Source organism: Sarcophilus harrisii, chromosome 2 (assembly GCF_902635505.1).
Source record: "Sarcophilus harrisii chromosome 2, mSarHar1.11, whole genome shotgun sequence".
Classification (NCBI taxonomy): domain Eukaryota; kingdom Metazoa; phylum Chordata; class Mammalia; order Dasyuromorphia; family Dasyuridae; genus Sarcophilus; species Sarcophilus harrisii.
In genome coordinates, this window is record NC_045427.1 from 423,817,401 (window position 1) to 423,838,067 (window position 20,667).

The 20,667-nt window shown below is 35.8% G+C and overlaps 1 protein-coding gene across 1 annotated transcript in view; it reads left to right on the plus strand.

The window, feature by feature from the left end:
• The first annotated feature begins 835 nt into the window (after positions 1 to 835).
• The window catches only part of SGK2 (serum/glucocorticoid regulated kinase 2), a 75,890-nt gene continuing 56,058 nt past the window's right edge, over positions 836 to 20,667 (plus strand). Inside the window, exon 1 of the mRNA XM_031953977.1 lies at positions 836 to 946. The gene's annotated coding sequence lies outside the window, so the exon portion shown is untranslated. The remainder of the gene's footprint in view (positions 947 to 20,667) is intronic.

Genomic DNA, 20,667 nt, shown 5'->3' on the forward strand with positions numbered 1-20,667 from the left:
TAAAACCCTGATCTGTTACCTCTAGGATAAAATATCAAATTCTCAGTCTGGCATTTAAAGTTCTCTGCATTACAACTCAATATTTTTCTTTCACATTAATTCTCTTCATGCATTTTTCAGTTTCAGTAAAACTGGCCTGTTAACTATTTGTATAGGTGGTTCCCCATACCGAGAATGCACTTCTTCCTTGCACAAGATCCTGGGTAGTAAGCCTAATAGGTGGGATTTGAACACAGTTGCTCCAGTCCAGAGCAATGTTCTTATATTTTATTTTCTGTTCTCCAGAAACAAAATTATTTATTATAACTATCAAATTCTGTCTTCCTTTTTGTACTCTTTCCATTTATATTATTGTGTCTGCTGTATATATTGTTTTTAGAGTGTGTGTATTTCACCCCACTTTATACCCCAGTTTATACAACTTTCCCCATCATTTCTCATGGCATAATTATATTTCTTTACATTAATACACCATAGATTAATCATTCCCCACTTGACAATGACGAGCCATGTATTTCTAGTTATTTGTTACTTCAAAAATGAAGGAATGAAAAACATTCACTAAGTGCTTATTGTACCAAGTTGAATCTTCTGTAAATATTTTGGTTTTGTATTCTGCCTTTAACTTTGTTGGGTGTTCTTGAGTTTTCAGAAATAGTGGAAGGACAAAGAAAGAGGAAGAGATGAGGAAGACAGAAATACACAGAGGCTGTTTGGTACCAGAAGAAGAGAGAGTGTGTGTGTATGTGTGTATTAATTTTCTGATACTGAATAACTCTTCTCTGTACCATGTCATCAGGCCTGGTACTGGAAAGACAGTGGTGTTATTGTTTGAGGAATAGAAGGATATCAAAGTAGAGCTGACGGATGAATTTAGGAGGATCAGTGGGAGATGGCTTCTCTTAATCCTGGATGATGGTATAGCAAAGGGGTGGCCTGTTAACAGGTAAGTGGGGTCTTAGAAACTTAATTCTTTTTGTCAGTTAGCTCATGTGTAAAATGAGAATATAATAGTATCTGTCTCCTAGGATTGTTGGGAGAATCAAATGAGACAATATTTGTAATACCGTGTTCTTAGCATGTATCTGATAAATAGGAATGCTATATAAATGCTAGCTATTATTATTCCTATTGTCAAACCATGGACTTATGAGGCTCTGAATTGGTGGAAAATAGAGAAAACTAGTTCTTTGAATAATCAAGATGAAGTCAACAGCAATATTTGGAGAAAGTTAAGAATAGCTTATTGCAAAGGAGCAGCACTGATTTTATTGCTGATAATGATTTCGGTTTTTGGCAGTGCTAGATGTGCATTTCAGATATCACAGCAATAGTGATTTTTCACTCCACTTTTAGCAAAGTTGGGTAATAGAGTGAAATGAGTTTTGTTAGCACGGGGAAAAGACCAGTAGGTTCTCTGAGACTTTGAGCATGTGAAAATGAGAAGGGGTGATAGAATTCCCTGAAGAAAAGAGATTGCAATTTAGTTATTTTAGTCATGTCAGACTCTTTAAGACCCCATTTGATATTTTCTTGGCAAAGATACTGGAGTAGTTTGCTGTTTTCTTCTCTAAATTATTTTACAGATGAGGAAACTGAGGCAAACAGGGTGAAATGACTTGCCAGAGTCATATAGCTAATAAATATCTGAGGCCAGATTTGAAGTCAGGAAGTCTGGCACTTTATCTACTGTACCACTTAGCTGCCTGAAAACAAAAAAAGACAGCTTTTAATCTGTTAAAGGCCAATAATTGCCCCAGAGAACAATGAAACACTGCTCTTAAGTCAGCAGTGGAGAACATAGACAGAATACTATGTATAGTATTAGATTTTGTCACTGTGTAGGGTATTTTAGCATAATTGCTTTTCTTTGTTACATATAGGATTCAATCTGAGGGAAAGGTAGCTGTCTTATTTCCAGAAATGACTGTGCTATAAAAACCAAAGACACTGATAAAAGATGATCTTCCCCTTCTTGCTGGGAATTCTGAAGAGGAAAGCATGGCAGAAGGTACATGTGGTGGCAGGGAGCCATCAGGGAAGGCCAGAGGAAGATTTCTGATAGATCATATCTAACAACTGGGCTCTTGGGCTAATCACACTTCAGTGTGGAGCTCCATAGAAAAAAGATGCTAGACTCATTTCTAGTCCATGGAGTATTTAAAAGAAAAAGTTTGATCTTTGTAATTTTGCCAAAGTAAGCTTTTCCCAAACCTTCAGTCCATAGGGACTGGACTAGATGTTCTCTGAGGTGCAAATCAAGAATTCTATGGTCTTGGTCAACATGGGTTGCATGTGACATTAAGACACATTCTTTTTTCCTCTTGAACTCAGCTTTCTTCTCTGTTAAGTGAGGGTTTGGATGAATCCTTTCCAGATCCAAATCCTAATCTCTATTGATCCTTTCCTGTGATGTTGCTAAACTGTTGCTGCCTCCCTCCATGGCATAGAGGGAGGCTCTAATAATGGGACTGGAACTGGTCTCTAACCTGTGGGTAACCGGAGCCCAACAAAGCAGGCTGGAGACAGGAGAGTCAGGAATCAAACAGAAGCTTAATTTTGAGGTCAGGGAAACAGCTTCTAGGCAAGGACACTGCCAGAGGGGTCTCAAGGGCATCTCAGTACTTAGACCTGTGGCCATGCCCTGAGCTACAGCACTCACAATGTGACAGGTTTGACTCACAGCAGGCCTTCGTGACTAGAAACAATTCTGGGGTTTTGTCGTGGCTGAGATCATCTAGAGGAAGAGTGCAGAGAATTGTCCTTACCCCCAGGGCACAGCCTGCTTGCAGCTCTTAGCTCTAGAAAATAGGGTGTCTCCTAATATCTTGATATTTCCTCCTTTTGGCCAGAGGGAAGGGCTCTGAAGGAAAGCCTACCCTTATAGTCAATAAAGGAGAGGCAGATATAAGCCATGGTGCCACGAGAGGCCAATTGGGCTGGGATGAAATGTTGTTTAGGGGTGAGCTCCTTGAGGGAACCTACTGGGGAAATATGTCTCAGATACCATTGCTTGCTGGCAAGCAGGAAAGGGTGTGTGTCAAGAATATAGAGGGAGAAAATGCCAACATATATTTGAATCAGGGCCCTGGTGGTTGGGGAAGAGGAAAAAAAAAAAACAACTAGGACACTATACTTAGCCCTTATTTGGAACATTGGGACTGATGTCTCATTTGGATGTCGGCTGTTCCTGGGTCCATACTAGATGAACTTTGAGGTTCCTGGAGGGTTTGCAGTCAAATTAGGAGGTGGGGCTTTCTTCAGGTGATCCAGGAGTACTCACTCACAAGTTTGGCCACAGTGGGAGTCATCAGAAGGACTTGGTAGGGGCCCTTAAAGAAAATTCCTTGCATTAATCTTAGATCCTTGGTTAAGGATCTTTAAACAGCATGTAGACATGGTCTAGTTTCCCAATCACACAGGGCTGGATTCAAAAATTGCAATAAAGTTTTTCTTACAATTACTGCAATTGCATAATTGCATTAAGTCAGATACAAGTCAAACTACTTAGAAAGCTTACAATGGATTAATTTTAAGAAGGGAGATTTATATGTCATGAAAGTAACCAAGAAAACTTAAACATAAACATATTAAAACAAAAGCAATATAATAGTCATCACTAATATTAAACTGACACCAAATCTCCTTGTATTCTAATAATGCATTCTCAATATCCATTTAATTAACACATTTTGAGTCCCACATGTCTCATGTAGTTATTAGATCCCTAGATGTCTTTTCTTGAACAAAAGGCTTTATTTTCAGAATAGCTCTAAAAGGGGACTGTTTTTCTAGTTCCAAATATAAAAATTCCTAGATAATTCTGCTAATAATCATTTGAATTGGACCTCTAATCTTGGAACTTCAGAGTCTTCCAGTTTATTTAACATTATTGTTTCTATCTTTATCTAAATTCTGTACCTGATATAAGAATCTTTTTTTTTTTAGTTTTTCATTTTCAAAATATATGCATGGTTTTCAACATTAACCCTTGCAAAATCTTGTGTCCCAATTTTTTCTCCCTCCCTTCGGCCCATCTACTCCCTTCCCCCATCCCCTCCCTTAGACAGCAAGTAATCCAAAATATGTTTTTTAAGCTAAGTTTATTTATTTAATTTTTTTTTATTTAAAGTCTTTTATTTTCAAAACATATGCATATGTAATCTTCAGATTCACACTTAAAACAAAACCTTATATTCCAAATTTTTTTCTCCCTCCCCTCTATCTACCCCCTTCCTTAGATGTGAAGTACTCCGATATATGTTAAACATGTTCAATTTTTTACATATTATCATGATGTGTTGAAATACACAGAACAACTGTTGGAATACCCGGGAGTCACCTGACAGTGGCTTCTGGAGATTCAACCCAGAATGGATCTTCTCTTGTGAGAGGATAATACAAGGAGACTGATAGGTTGTTGCATTGTCTGACCTCTCTCCTCTTCTCTCTGCCTCCAATTTAACTTAATCCTAGTCTGAAACACCTGTGTCAGCAAAGACTGTCTTGCAAAGTCTTCCAATGTTATGATCCACAGCTGTGGAAGCTCTCGGAGAATTAACCTGCCCCTTAACAATGATATATGAGAAAAATCAGATTGAAAAGGAAAGAAAATAATAAGGAAAACAAAAAGCAAGCAAACAACAAAAAAGGTGAAAATACTTTGTTGTGATCCACATTCAGTCCCCATAGTCCTTTTTCTTGATACAGATGGCTCTCTCCATCACAAGTCTATTGGAATTGGTCTGAATCACCTCATTGTTGAAAAGAGCCAAGTCCATCAAAATTGATCAGTGCATAATCTTGTTCTTGTTGTGTACAATGTTCTCTTGGTTCTACTTACTTCACTTAGCATCAGTTCCTGATATAAGAATCTTTTAAAAATTCATGAGGGTCCAACTGTAAAATGACTTCCATTGTATTTTAAAATTATTAAAGATATTTTAAAAATGGAAAAATAATTCCACTTTCTTAATCATTATCCATACAATTTATGTGTGGATTCATAATTTAGATTTAAAATTTTTATATAAAATCCTTAATCCAAGTCTGAGAACTCATTACTAAAACATACTTGTCTTGCAAGCAAGGGCACATGTGACAGATCCCCACCCCTATGGGGGGAGGTGGGATTTGAGACAATGTGGGGAGATCTCAATACTTACACTTGTGGCCCTGACGATGAGGGGTAAGTGTGACAAGTTTGATTCCTGACCCACATATATTAGGACTCTGGAGTCACCCTTCTACAGTGAGCCTGGCTATATTTCCTCCTTTGGGTTCTCAAGTATCCAGTATTCTAGAATATCTGGAGTCTGGTATCTCTGCTCTAATACCATGAACTCAAGCTCCCATTCTGGTATATTCTCCCCTACTGTTTAGTGCCAGAGATTACTACCAAGTTTCATTCAATCAATTAATATCCATTAGCTTTTCCAAGGGATATATACAACAAAAACACATATATATATTTCCTTACATGTCAGTGCCAGGAATGATGAATTCAGAATTAATGCAATGTCTACATGATATTAGTCCTCTGAGGTCATGTCCAAATGCAGTTTGGTTAATGGGTGGATGAGTTAGCATCTCTCCTATTTCTCAGTTGGATCAAACTTCCCTCCTGATTGTCTAGCTTCCAAGTAAATTTAAGCATGTACTCTAGCTCCCAGACTTTCGATGACTCATTCCCCTGACTGTTCCTATTGATGAGATCTAGATTCAGGGTGGTTAAGGAACCAAATGATGAGATTGGATTCAGAGAACCCAGGTGAGGGTTCCTGGTGGTCAGGGAGTTAAAGGATGAGGTTAATGGCAGGATTCAAGGAGGATTTGTCCTTCAAGGAGTTTTAGAGTCTCAGGGTTCCCTTCGTCATTATCTCAGAAGAACGTCACCATTTTCAGTGGTCTTCACCTAAAAGCAAGAAATAATATGAGTGAAATAAACAACAGAAGGGCTGTGTGCTCTCAGTTTCATGGTGGTTCTAGATCTGACCTGAGACCTCTCCTCACCAAAGGCCCCCAGCAGTTCCTCTTCTTTGCTTCTTTGATTAAATACCAGCCAGGTTGGAAAGAGGTAGACCCAGGCTCTGCTGGTCTGGATCCGTAGCCAATCAAATAACTGGAGTCATTTATAGAATGTCTACATGTGCTCCAAATTAGGGAGCAAGACCCCTCCACCATCCATCTTTCTGCCTCTTTGGGGGCAGTCTCTCCAGACTCTTCCACTTAGGGACTGCATTAACCAAACATCCTGTACATGCTCACCAGCACCCAGATAATAGAGTTTTTCAATCTGGAAGAATCTTTTGCCATCTAATCTAACCTCTTTATTTTATAGATAAAGAAACAGGCCCAGCCAAGGGAAGGGACATGTCAAAGTCTTGCAGACTGAATTGCAGAGTCAGGATCTGAATTCAGTCCCTTGACTCCAAATCCCATTGTTTTTCTTACAATTTCATAACACATTTGGGGTCTTTTATGAGACTGTTCTATTTTTTTTCTTCTAGGCTGATTTATTGCCCTAAGACGAAATCTGCTTCTTTGATTCACCTTCTTGTTCTTCTTCCTTGAACTCATAGAAATGAACTAGCTTGGTTTTTCTAAGAATTATTAAAGAAATTATTGTTTGGCAATAAGAATAGAGCATCGGTCTGGCAAATCTGTCCTCAAGACACTTACTAACTATATGTCCTGGGAAAGTCACTTAACCTGTTTGTTTAATCCACTGGAAAAGGGAACAAAAACCACTCCATTATCTTTGTCAAGAAAACCCCGTATGGGGTCACAAAATTGGGCATGAAAGAAAAACAAGAATACAAAGCATGACTTCCAGCGCCTAATGTATTTCTGTCATGATGCTGCCAATGACAGCAGCAATCATGTAGTTGATGCAATGATGTCCACATTGTCCTGAGTTTTTTTTCCTCTTCCTCCTCCCCTTCATCATAATAATAACTAGCATTTATATAGCACCTACTATGTGTCAGGCACTGTGCTAAGAACTTTACAATATTATCTCATTAGATACTTGCTACTTCTTTAGGAGATGGGAGTATTATCCTCATTTTTCCAGGTGTGGAAAATGAAGAAGAGAAATGTTAAGTGACTTGTCCACAATCACAGCTAGTAATTATCTGGGGCCATATTTCAATCCAGGTCTTCCTCACTGGAGTCCCAGAGCTCTGTCCCTGTGCTATCAGCCATGGCAAACAAAAACTCCAAGTCTAGGATGTCTGTGAATAAATGCTGCCCATGAAAAAAAATTCTACTGTATCTATCAACTTTAATAATAATAACTCCTAATTATACTACTTAGTACTTGAACAACCCTAAGTGAGTTATTTCACCAATCTGGGCTGTGATTTATTCATTTATGAAGAGGTAGAAGTAGATGATATAAAATCCTTTTCAACTTTCATCCTATTGCAAAATTGTTATTGTAATGTGACACTTCTCCCCCACCTTCTTAACTCAGAATTCTTGGATTATTTGATTTAAATATTACCTTCCTTAAGCAGAGAGTCTAGCACCGCATTAATAAATGCAAAATCTGAATTTTGAATTTCCCACTAGATGGCACACTATTCAAGTCACCAGGCTTCTTGCTTTCAATTGTGTCTGACTTGGAGACACTATCTGAGGTTTTCTTGAAAAATATACTGGAATGGTTTACCATTCTCTTCTCCAGTTCATTTCACAGAGGAGGAAACTGTAATCTTTAAATTACTTTTTTTTTTTTTTTTTTTGAGAATTTTCTTTGTTAATTTTTAATGTTTTATTTTGTCTTTTTTCCCCATCACAATAATTTCTGAATATCCCCTTTCACTCTTACCCATAGAGTCTTGCTGTTTCACAAAAATTAAAAAGAAAAAAACAGTTCCTTTGAAAGAACTCACATACTGATCACAGCATCATAGCATAAGTACCATCCATACTCATAGTTCTCCATCTCTCCAATGAAAGGAGCAAGGTTCATTTTATTCTTTTCATTATAATTATAGAGTTCAATTTCATTTTATTGTTGTGTCTATTTTCATTTTTTGTGATCCTTGTGCATAATTTTTTTTTCTATTTTAGCCCACTTCATTCTGCATCAGTTCATATATATTATCCATATTTCTCTGATTTCTTAATATTTGTCATTTTCTATGGTGCAATACTGTCTCATTATTTTGTGTATCACAAATTATTCAGTCTTCCTCTAGTTAAAGTGTGCCAAGTTTGTTTCCAGTCGTACAAAAAGTGAGACTATTAATATTTTGGCTCTAATATTTTTTCATCACTTAACATAGGACTCGAATCATATTAGGGCCTTAATAAATGCTAATTGACTGACTCTGTTGTATGTAGGACCTTTGATGTTCTTAAGATATGTGCCTGAGAGCAAGATTAATGGATTTGAAATTTTAAGTCACCCTTTAGCATAGTTCCAAATTACTTTCCAGAGTCACTAGAACAATTTCCAAATCAACCAACAATGTATGCTTCTTCCTGTCTTTCAATGACTTTTTCTTGAGATGCTCAGATGCTTCCCTGTCTGACAGAGTCTCAAATTAGATAAGGGAAAGGGTTCTTAATATTTTGTAAAGACCCCTTTGAATTCTAGTGAAACCTATGAATTTTCGAACATTTTGAGTTTTAAAAGTCAAAATCAATTATGATTTTGTTATGAAAATAAACATTTACATTTTTCCCCACCCAAGTTCATGGACCATTGAAATCTATCCTTGGACCTTAGGGTTAGACACCTAGTCTAAGGGATGAAATGGAATATTGCTCATAATATGTCTATTATCTATATCGAGATCATGAGACCCAGTCCATCTGGGTTCCATTCTTTTAATTAACTGCCGGCTATTTTCCATTGATTTAGAAACCTAGTATGTTGTGATCATTTAGTTTATAGCAAAAGTGTCAAATTCAGGGCCCCTGCAGCATATAACTCTTGATTGTGGCCTGAACAAGATTAAAATATAACTAAGAAATGCTAATAAAATAAATAAAAATACATTACAACTTAGATAATGTTAATTTATAATTTTCTAAGTCACTATTACCACACTGGGATCCATTTTTATTTGAGTTTGATATCACAGGCTTATAGTATATAAAATAAAATGAGGGGGGAAAAACCCTTAGTCCAAATGAAAATTTCTCCCAGTTGCTCTCCAAAGACCTTAGGATAGAAACTCTCTGATGGTTCATGGAGGAACTGAATGGAAGAAAGGCTTTCTGTTCATTCATCAGACTCAAAGACTGATAGGAAAATAGGCTTCTCTAACTCACCAGTTTAATAGGATTCACAGGAGTCAGTAGTCTCAGTAACTCTGGATCTTTTCTTTTGGGAACTGGCTTCCAATTGCCTTGCCCTCATGGTGTCATGTGCTGATTTCTGGCTGGTTCTGGTTACAGTCTCTGTCTGCATTTGCTTCCTGGTCACCAGTTACTCCTTTTCTTATGAAATCCTGAATCTAAGGGAAGCAGAAAGAAGAACTCAAAAAGAGTAGGGCTGCAGAATATAGATAGAAATCCTGCATCATGGCTTTCTGCCCTAAAGGGCAATGCAGACTTGGTAGCTTACTCTTTTTTCTTTTTGTCCTAGAGAATCTAGCAGTTTTACTTCCCAAGGATATAGCTCACAAATTCTACTCCACTTGTCTCTTTCTGTGAAAGACATTGCAAAGTCTTTGCAAGGATGAAAAGAGAGATTTAGAAATAGCAGCTACCATAATAAAAATAACTCATATTTAGAGTTTTTTTAATAAGAAAAATAATGATTAACCTTCATATAGCTAAGATTTGCAAAGCTCTTTCTTCATAACCACTTCTAGGAGGGAGGTAAAACAAGTTATCATCTTCATTTTACAGAACTCCAGTGATTTTTGGTAACTTGCCACGGGTTACGTGTTAAGTGCTAGAGCTAATAAAAATATTTTTCACAGTGATTCCTTTGGTTAGCCCCATTATCCCTCCAGGCCAGGTTTTTGTCTTTCATGGGAACTCAGGCAATCTTTGGCAGGAGATCTAGGTACAGATTGTCCCCAGTTTACTAAAGAGTCATGTTTTGAAAGTTAATTTGTAAATCAGTTGTTTGGCACTTTTCCAAGGAAACTAAAACTATAAAAGGTAAGGTAGGTTCCAGGGCAACCCACAAAAGCCTGTTTAACACGTGACGCAGGTGAACTTCTCCACTAAGGTTATACTCAGATACCTAATGTTGTGTGAAGGTGACCTGGTGCTCTCAAAGGTCAGAAAAGCAGAACACAAGTTTGGAGACGGCTGATGGAGATGGAGAAGCTTTTAAGTTTGTCTATAGTCCAGAAGAATAGCAGCCTACCCAGGTTTGCCAAAAAGTTACTTATCTGGTGAATTTGTTTGGCCATGTCAGTCTGTGAAGACCATTTAAGTCTTAGTGGGATTGCCCTTTCGGTCATTTCAAGAGTTTTCCCTTCTCTTCTAGGAAAACCTAAATTTTTTAAAGCACTAAAATAAATGGATGGATCATTAGGACTACCTTTACTAGTACGAGAAGACAATAAATCTTGGGCTAGAAGAGATCTTGGAAATCAACTAGTCCAATGAGAAGCTGTGAAAAATGCAGGAGGGTAACACAATGTATAGTTTTTATTATATAGGATTTTCTGAAATGGAAATGTTTTGCTTTATATTTTGAATGTTCTCATGTTCTGCAGTGTACCTGGCAATGGTTTGTTTGTTTGTTTTTCTTTTCCTTATTTTGTATTTAAATTTAAAATTAAAAAAAAAAAATCCAAGGCAGAGGGTTTAGCATGACTACAGACCTTTCTCTCTTACATTCTCTAATTTAAAAAATGATATATTTTTAAAATTATTTAATTTTTGTCTCCTATAATGAAAACTATCATTTTCTCAATTTATCCTTTTGATTAAACAACAAAAGAAAGGTAGTCTGATTGAATTAATTCATACTAAGATATGAATGACTGATAGAAATTTAAAAAAATTAAAAAACAGAATGTTTCTATTTACACAACAGATTACACAAAAGAGAATTCTATACAAAATTATGAATTTTCATTTCAGAATATTTTTTTCCTCTTTTTTTTTTTGATAACTTCTTATTGACAGAACTCATGCCAGGGTAATTTTTTACAACATTATCCCTTGCACTCACTTCTGTTCCGACTTTTCCCTTCCCTCCCTCCACCCCCTCCCCCAGATGGCAAGATTCATGTCCTATACATGTTAAATATGTCACAGTATCTCCTAGATACAATATATGTGTGCAGAACTGAACAGTTCTCTTGTTACACAGGAAGAATTGGATTCAGAAGGTAAAAATAACCTGGGAAGAAAGACAAAAATGCAAGCAGTTTACATTCATTTCCCAGTGTTCTTTTTTTGGGTGTAGCTGCTTCTGTCCATCCTTGATCAACTGAAACTGAATTAGATCTTCTTTTTGTCGAAGAAATCCACTTCTATCAGAATACATCCTCATACAGTATCGTTGTTGAGGTATATAATGATCTCCTGGTTCTGCTCATTTCACTCAGCATCAGTTCATGTAAGTCTCTCCAAGCCTCTCTGTATTCGTCCTGCTGGTCATTTCTTACAGAACAATATTTCATAACATTCATATGCCACAATTTACCCAACCATTCTCCAATTGATGGGCATCCATTCATTTTCCAGTTTCTAGCCACTACAAACAGGGCTGCCACAAACATTTTGGCACATACAGGTCCCTTTCCCTCTTTTAGTATCTCTTTGGGATATAAGCCCAGTAGGAACACTGCTGGATCAAAGGGTATGCACAGTTTGATAGTTTTTTGAGCATAGTTCCAAATTGCTCTCCAGAATGGCTGAATGTATTCACAACTCCACCAACAATGCATCAGTGTCCCAGTTTTCCCACATCTCCTCCAACATTCCACATTATCTTTCCCTGTCATTCTAGCCAATCTAACAGGTGTGGTATCTCAGAGTTGTCTTAATTTGCATTTCTTTGATTAATAATGAGTGGGAGCATATTTTCATATGGCTAGAAATAGTTTCAATTTCTTCGTCTGAGAATTGTCTGTTCGTATCCTTTTTAGAATACTTTCTTTAAAAAAAAGTGTATACTTTTTTTTTTCTTTTTCTTTTTTTTTTTTGCTGAGGCAATTGGGGTTAAGTGACTTGCCCAGGATCACACAGCTACAAGTGTTAAGTGTCTGAGGCTAGATTTGAACTCAGGTCCTCCTGACTTCAGGGCTGGTGCTCTATCTACTGTACCATCTAGGTGCCCCAAGAAAGTATATACTTTCAAAACTTATGCTTTTGAAGGAAATATGAAATTCTTTTGTCTACTCTGTATTTTAAAAAAACGTTTTCAATGATCCATTTTTTTTATATCATTATTGCTAACCCCAAACCTCTCTTATCCCTTCCCCACTTAATCAGAGAAAAAAAGAGGTGAACCCTTATAATAAATAAACATAGCTAAGTAATATCTACACAATGGCCATGTGCAAAAATTTCTACATCTTATCTATCATTTTTCTGTCAGTTGTAAGTAATTTGTTTTATCACAGGTTCTCTGGAGATATGATTTGATGAAGAGGATAGTTTTAAAAACATGAGAAAACTAGTATGAACTGATATAAAGTGAAGCAGAACCAAGGCAGCAATTTATATAGTAGAGTAATAATATAAGGATATTCAACTTTGAAAGACTTAGTAACTCTGATCAAGACAATGACCATAATTCCAAAGCCTTCAAAATAAAACAATCCAGATAAAGAACTTAGAGTTCAGATTGAAAGCTATTTTCTTCTATTTATTTTTTCCCTTGCTTTTTTGGGGAAGAGGGGGAGAACATGGCTAATGAAAAAAAAATTGTGATAGATTTTATTTTTCTTGCCTTTTCAATAGATGGGGGAGAGATGGGGTAGAGAAAGGGGGAAAATTTGTAACTAAATAAAATGGAATTAAAAAATAAATTTTGTATTAAAAAAAAAAAAGAACTTTCTGGAGAGATAAAAGATATGTAGGAACCTGCTTCTGTACTAGAGTTACCTTGGCCTGGTATATATGTGTGCCTTTGTAACTACCTGAACTCTGGTGGTGGAGCCAAGATAATGGAGAGTAGACAGGTATTTTGTCTAAGAGCCTCCCACCAGAATCCTAACACATGTATATATATGTACAATATTCTGCACACTGGCCCCAAAGCAGTTTAAAACCCCTGTCTATCATTTTTCAAAGGAAGCTTGGGACAATCTTCCCTTTGCCCTAAGAGTAGACCTCAACCTTTAAAAGTGAGCAAAAAACCAAAAAGCACTCTGCCATTGATAGCTTTTATGGAGACAGGGAAGAACAGACCTCAAACCCTGAAGAAACTAAAGGCAAAGCATCTCCAGATGAAGCCTCCAAGGTTAATATGAATTAGTCTCCAACTCAAACTTCTCTTGGAAGAATTAAAAAAGGATCTTAAAAGAGAGTCAGAAGAAAAATGGGGAAAAGAAATGAGAACTTTGGGAAAAGAAACACAGAAATTATCTGAAGGAAACAACTCCTTAAAAATACATTTGGTGAAATGGGAAAAAAAACATACTGAAGAGAACCACTCCTTAAAAAATAGATTTGGTGAAATGGAGAAAAAAAACAACTTCTGGAAAAATAGAATTGGAGAAATCAGGGAAAAAAAATCCAATGAATAAAGCAATTTATGTAAAAGTTCATTTGGCTAAATTCAAAAGGAAATTTAAAAAAACTAGCTGAAGAAAATAGTTTACTAGAAATTAGAACTGAATAAATGGAAGTGAATGATTCAATGAGACATGAAGAATCAATCAAACAAAATTTAAAAAATGAAAAAAAATAGAAGAAAATGTAAAATATTTCATGGTCACTATATGAACTGTAAGTTTGTGTCAACTTGGCCCTAAACTGACCTTTGGGCATATTTTTGGAAGAGTGTGTCACTGATTGATGTAAGAAAAATGTTTTGTAATCATTCTTATTTTTTGAGCAGGACCAGGAGATCATTATATACTTCAACAACAATACTATATGGTGACCAGTTTTGATGGACCTGGCCATCCTCAGCAACGAGATCAACCAAATCATTTCCAATGGAGCAGTAATGAACTGAACCAACTATACCCAGCCAAAGAACTCTGGGTGATGACTAAAAACCATTACATTGAATTCCCAATCCCTATATTTATGCCTACCTGCATTTTTTATTTCCTTCACAAGCTAATTGTACAACATTTCAGAGTCTGATTCTTTTTGTACAGCAAAATAACGGTTTGGTCATGTATACTTATTGTGTATCTAATTTATATTTTAATATATTTAACATCTACTGGTCATCCTGCCATCTCGGGGAGGGGATGGGGGGTAAGAGGTGAAAAATTGGAACAAGAGGTTTGGCAATTGTTAATGCTGTAAAGTTGCCCATGCATATAACCTGTAAATAAAAGGCTATTAAATAAAATAATAATAATAATAATAAAAATCATTCTTATTTTTATGTTATTTGAGTAAATGCCTTTGCAAAAGAACTGAATTTGATTGTCAAGGGGAAGGATATATGAGAGCACTGATGAATTAGTATTTGGGAAACTAGCCTTTCATAAATTTACCATAGAACCAAGCTACTAGGAGCCAGGTGAGTTGGATGAGTGGACCTTGAAGGAGCATTATACTTATATTATCTTTCTTTGACCTCTTTTCTAGGTCAATTGGTTTTGTTATCAGATAGCTTAAATTTTCTTCTATTTAAAAAAACATCTTTTGATTTTGATCTAATGTTTTTTCTTGTTTGATAAAGACATTATTTTCTGTTTGTGCTATTCAGATTTTCAAGGAGTCTTATTTCTTTTTTTTCTTCATAAGAAATGTTAACTTCATCTTTTTATTTTTTGTTTTCTATATTTTTATTTTCCTTTTTCAGAGTTCAACTTTTTTTATTTAAAGCTTTTTATTTTCAAAATATATACATGGATAATTTTCAACATTCACTCTTTTTTTTTATTTATAGCTTTTTATTTACAAGTTATATGCATGGGTAATTTTACAGCATTGATAATTGTCAAACCTTTTGTTCCAATTTTTCCCCTCCTTTCCCCATCCCCTCCCCCAGATGGCAGGTTGACCAATACATCAATATTCACTCTTACAAAATCTTGTGTTATAAATTTTTTCCTTCCTTTCCCTTCACCCCCTTCCCTAGACAGCAAGTAATCCAATATATGTTAAACATGTGCAATTCTTCTATATATATTTCTACAAATATCATGCTACACAAGAAAAATCAATTCATAAAGGATAATGAAAAAGCAAACAAAATGCAAGCAAACAGCAACAAAAAGAGTGAAAACACTATGTTATAATCTATATTCAGTTCCCACAGTCCTCTCTCTGGGTGCAGAAGGCTGTCTTCATCACAAGACCATTGGAACTAGCCTGAATCATCTCACTGTCGAAAAGAGCCACATCCATCAGAATTAATTATCATGTTGTTGCCATGTATAATGACCAAGGAATCTATTTCTTGAATAAGATTTACTTTTTCTTTTCTAAGCCATATATTTGTTTTTCAATTCTTTCCTCAAGAATTTTAAAAAATTGTATTTCTTCTTGTAAAAAATCCATTCCCAACTTCACTCTGCCTTTGAATCTCTATTTATAGTTATTATGAGGTTAGATTTTAAATGATTTTTGAGAGTAATTGCAATGATTTTTGCTAGTATTTGAGATTTTTTTTTGATAGTGATTGCATTGGAAAGGAAATGGAGAGGGTTTAAAGCTTCCTTGCCAATCCATGCCAGTGAGATCAAGTCCATGACAGGCCACTACATTTTCAGCCTTGATAAAAAGGGAGACACAATCACAGAAAGAACCAAAAAGTTCATTTTGACACCAGTTGGATCAATGTCAAAATGAGAAAAATTGGCATAAATCATGAGGCACTGACAAAAGAATAGAAAGAGACTCAAGGGTCAAATCTTGATGCCCTTAATGAGACAAAACACTACCCAGTGCATTCAGGAAATTCTTCTTCCATAAAGTAAAAAACTTAGAAGTGCTTCTTCTGTATGGCAAATCATCCCATGTGACAATTGCTCACAAAATAAGGTCATTGAGGGGAGACCAGGTCAGCAGGTTATCAAAATCATCAATCCAACTGTGCTCAAAGGACTATAAAACTGTGCATGCCACTATGTCAACGAGGGAAAAGGATCCACATATATAAAAATATTTAGAGCATATTTATATCTTTTTGTGATGGGAAAGAATTGGAAATTAAGGAGATATCAATCAATCAGGGAATGGCTGAATAAGTTGTGGTATATTGATGTAATAAAATACTATTGTGCTATATGAAATGATAAGCAGGTAGATTTCAGAAAAACCTGAAAAGAAATATAAATTGATTCAAAGTGAAGTGAGCAGAACCAAGAGAATGTTGTACATAGTAACAGCAATCTTGTGCCATGATCAACTATGATAGATCTAGAGCATCTCAGCAATACAATGATCAAAGTCAATTCCAATGGATAGAAAATACTATCCATACCCAGAAAAAAGAACTATGGCATCTGAGTGCAGATTAAAGCATACTATTTTCCCTTTTTAAATTTTTTTTTATCTTTTTTTTGGTTTTTCCATTTTATTCTGCTTTTTTTTTCACAACATGACTAATGTGGAGATACATTCAAAATGATTGTATATGTATAATTTATATCAGATTGCTTACTTGTCTTAGGGAGAGAGGAAGGGAGGAAAGAAGGAAAATTTGGAACTCAAAATCTTATACAGGTGAATGCTGAAAACTCTTTTACCTGTAATTGGAAAAAATAAAATAGTATTGAGTGGAAAAAAATTATCAATCCAAATGCTTGACTGAAGAATAAAGAAAATGAGTAAAAAAGAAAAAAAGAAAGAAAATTAGTAAATCCTTATCATTTGGGCTAAATCAGACCTCAGACTACCAACTGTAGTTGAAAAAGGTAGGCAAGGTATGGGGATAGTGAGAATACATGGAGGTGGTAATAGAGAATTATGTACAGAGGGCAAGATCTCAGAGTCAAATTTCCTGAAATTGGGATATCTTGCAATTGCTGAAGCAAGGGAAATAATCAAGCAGATGAGGAGAAATGATATGTAATTCCTCACTTCAAGGTCATTGGAGGATAGTTTCTAATATGGAGTCCTTTTGCTAAACTTGCCTTTATGCAAATGTCAGAGCATTGGTATTTTTGAAAGAGGATATTTGTTAATTTACTTCATATTGTCATCAGAATGACCAACTGCCCACTGTGTGTAAAGTTTATAACAACTTTCCTCCCTCTATGCATCCAAATGACCTAGTCTCCCATTTTAGTAAGAAAACTGAGGCCAGCCAACATGAGTGTTTTTGTATTTCTCATAACTTCTCATAGTCATTACCTATTTTTTTCTATCCAAAAAGAAGAGATATAGACAATTCTCATCAAAGTTAATCTTCTACTTGGACTCTTGATATTCAGATTTTCTTAATACTAAAAACCGCTTTCTTCAATTCTTCATTCTTACTCAGTTGTCCAGCTTTCTTTTCCCTTTCCCTGCTAAATTCTGTTAAAAAGTAGTTTAAGTGTGAAAGCCAAGAGCAAGTATCAACTATCAGCAGGACAATCTAGAGAGGAGTTTGTAGGAGAAGAGGGGGAAAATTAAATTCTCAATGTCTTATTGCTACCTGCGTTTTCCTTATTTCCTTACAGTCTGGCTTCTATCTTACCACGCTACTGAAATTGCTCTCAGAGGTAATTGGTCACCTCTTAATCCTCAAAATCACAATGGCCAAGTTCCAGAGCCTATGATATAGACAGCACCTGCATTCCTTTGCTACCTCTAAAATATACCTGCTTCTCCTTTGACTTCTTTCAGCTCACAGGGTCCCAGATACCTGACATTTTCCTCTTCCTCCTTGAGCTTTTCAGTTTTTGACAGTCCTGACTACCCGGACCTTTTATTCTTTCCCACTTTATTTCAGATAATCTTTCCTCCCTTGAATTCAGAGACACTACATAGATCTTCTCTACCTAGCTATACAACATTTTTACCTAGAAATCCCAAGCTCACACGTAACAAACATATCTAATACTGTTCTCATTGAGTTCTTCCCTAAATCTTCTCTTCCTTCTGACTTCACTGTTTCACACAGTTCAGCTGGTCTCCCATATTTGAAACAATGGATTTATCTGAACTTTTACCTTTCCTTTCCTATCATACCAATCAGTTATTAAATCTTAACAGTAACACATATTAAATGCCTACTATGGAGAAGGAATAGGAAGACAAAAAAAGTTCCTACTTTCAAGGAGCTTACATTCTTTTAAGGGGATGCAGCATGAACACCTAGTGAGTGTTTTACAGTACAGGGAGTGAAAAAAGTAAAGGAGAGAACAGATAAAGTCCTAGTTAGCAAAATGTCATGGACAGAGTGCTCCACTTGGAGTCAGGAAAAACAGGGTTCAAATCCCAACTCAGAGACTTATTAGTTTTATGACTCTGGGCAAATAACTTAGCCTCAATGTGCCTGTTTCCTCATCTGTAAAATGAAAATATTGGTCTTGATAGCTTCTAGGTCCCTCCCAGATTTTAATCGATGATCCAATGAGATAGGAGAGAGTACCTACCAATAGGGAAGAATCAGGGAAAATTTCACAGTGAAGGTGTTAAGCAGAGCCTTGAAAGAAAATATACATTTTAAAAGGCTGAGATAAAAAGGGAGCCCATTTTAGGCAGGAGAGATGATTTATTTTTTTTAATAATAATATTTTCTTTTTCCCAGTCATATGTAAAGACAATTTCAAACATTCATTTAAAAAACTTTTGAGTTCCAGATTTTCTCTTTTCCTCTCTTATTTCCTTCTGCCCTGAGACAGTAAGCAATATGTTCTGGGTTATACATGTTCAATCATGTAAAACATGTTACCTGTTACCATACTAATCACAATATGTGATTCACAATATGTGAAAAAAGACACAGATTCAAAGGAAAAGGAACCTACAAAAATACAGAAAGTGAAAAATAGCAAGTTTGAATTTGCCTTCAGATTACATCAGTTCTTTCCTTGGAGATGAATAATTTTCATCATGAGTTCTTTGGGATTGTTTTGCATCATTGTATTTCTGCGAATAGCTAAGCTGGGTCACAAGTGATCATCATATAGTATTGCTGTTATCCTGGTTCTTTTAACTTCAGTTTGCATCAGTTCTTATAAGTCTTTCCAGGTTTTTCTGAAATTAGCTTATTTTTTATAGCACAATAATATTTTATTATAATCATTTATTGCAACTTGTTCAGTCATTCCAAAATTGATAGACATCCTTTCAATTTCCAATTCTTTAACACCACAAAAAGAGCTGCAATAAATATTTTTTGGTACAAATGGGTCCTTCTCCCACCTCACCCACCGATATTGTTGGGTCAGAGGATTTGCACAGTTTTACAGCCCTTTGGATATAGTTCCAAACTGCAGGGGAAATATGTAAGCACATGAAGGCAAAAGAAAATGGCATATCTAGTTCAGTAAACAATTAGCAGGACAGTTTATCTAGGAAACAGAATGTATAAAAGGGAATATTGTGATATAAAGATGGAAGGGTAAATTAGAATCAGATTGTGGGGGACCTTGAAAACTGGCTAAGGAATATTTAATTCTCCAGACAATAAGATATCTCTGATCCACCAAAAGTTTTTGAGCAGGGGAACCTGCTGATTTTGGTAGAGATTTGGAAGGAATCAGTGGCAGAGAGATTAATGAGGAGACTATTGTAATCATATAAATGAAAGGTGATGAAGACAATAACTATGATGTGAGTGGAGAAGATGGAGTAGATATAAGAGCCATTGTGAAGGTACACTTTATTAGATTTGGCAGTAATTGGATATAGGGGTTGAAGGAAAGGGAAGAATCAAGGATGACTCTAATGTTATGAACATGAGTGATTAGGAAGACAGTACAGCCTTCAGTAGAGATAAGGAAGGGTCTGATGAGAGGTGGGCCTAGAGATAAAGAATTTCATTTTGAATATGTTGAACTTGGGATATCAGTGGATATCCAGGGTGAGAAGGTCTAGCATATAGTTGGAAATGATGAATAGGAATTCAGAGGAAAGATGAAACCTGGATAAATAGATCTGGGGGTCCAACCTGTCTAAAGGTTACAATTGAATTCATAGGAACTCATGAGGAAATCAAGGGAGATCATATAGAGAAGAAAAATACCTTCTAGCCCTGTTTCTGACTTTTGGGATTTCATAGTTATAGCTCTGTTCTTGTCTCATTTTTGAACTCCTCTTGATGTCTGGAACTTTCTTGCTTTGGAACATCCTATTCCTATTGCTTAATCTGAAATACCTGCTTGCAAGGTCTCACGTCAGCCTGCCTCCATTGACCTTCCCTATTCCTAACTTTCTTGAATTCAAAATCATTGTTACCCTTCCAATTTTTCAGCTCTCCCTTATATCTTCCCCTCCCCTTAGAATGAAAACTCTTTGAGATCAAGAATTATCTTTCTTTTTGCTTATATAATCAATCCTAATTATTCATGGATTCCATATTTGTGAATTCCTCTAGTCACTAAAATTTATTTATAATTCCAAAATCAATATTCAAGACACTTTTTTGGTCATTCTTAGATATATGCA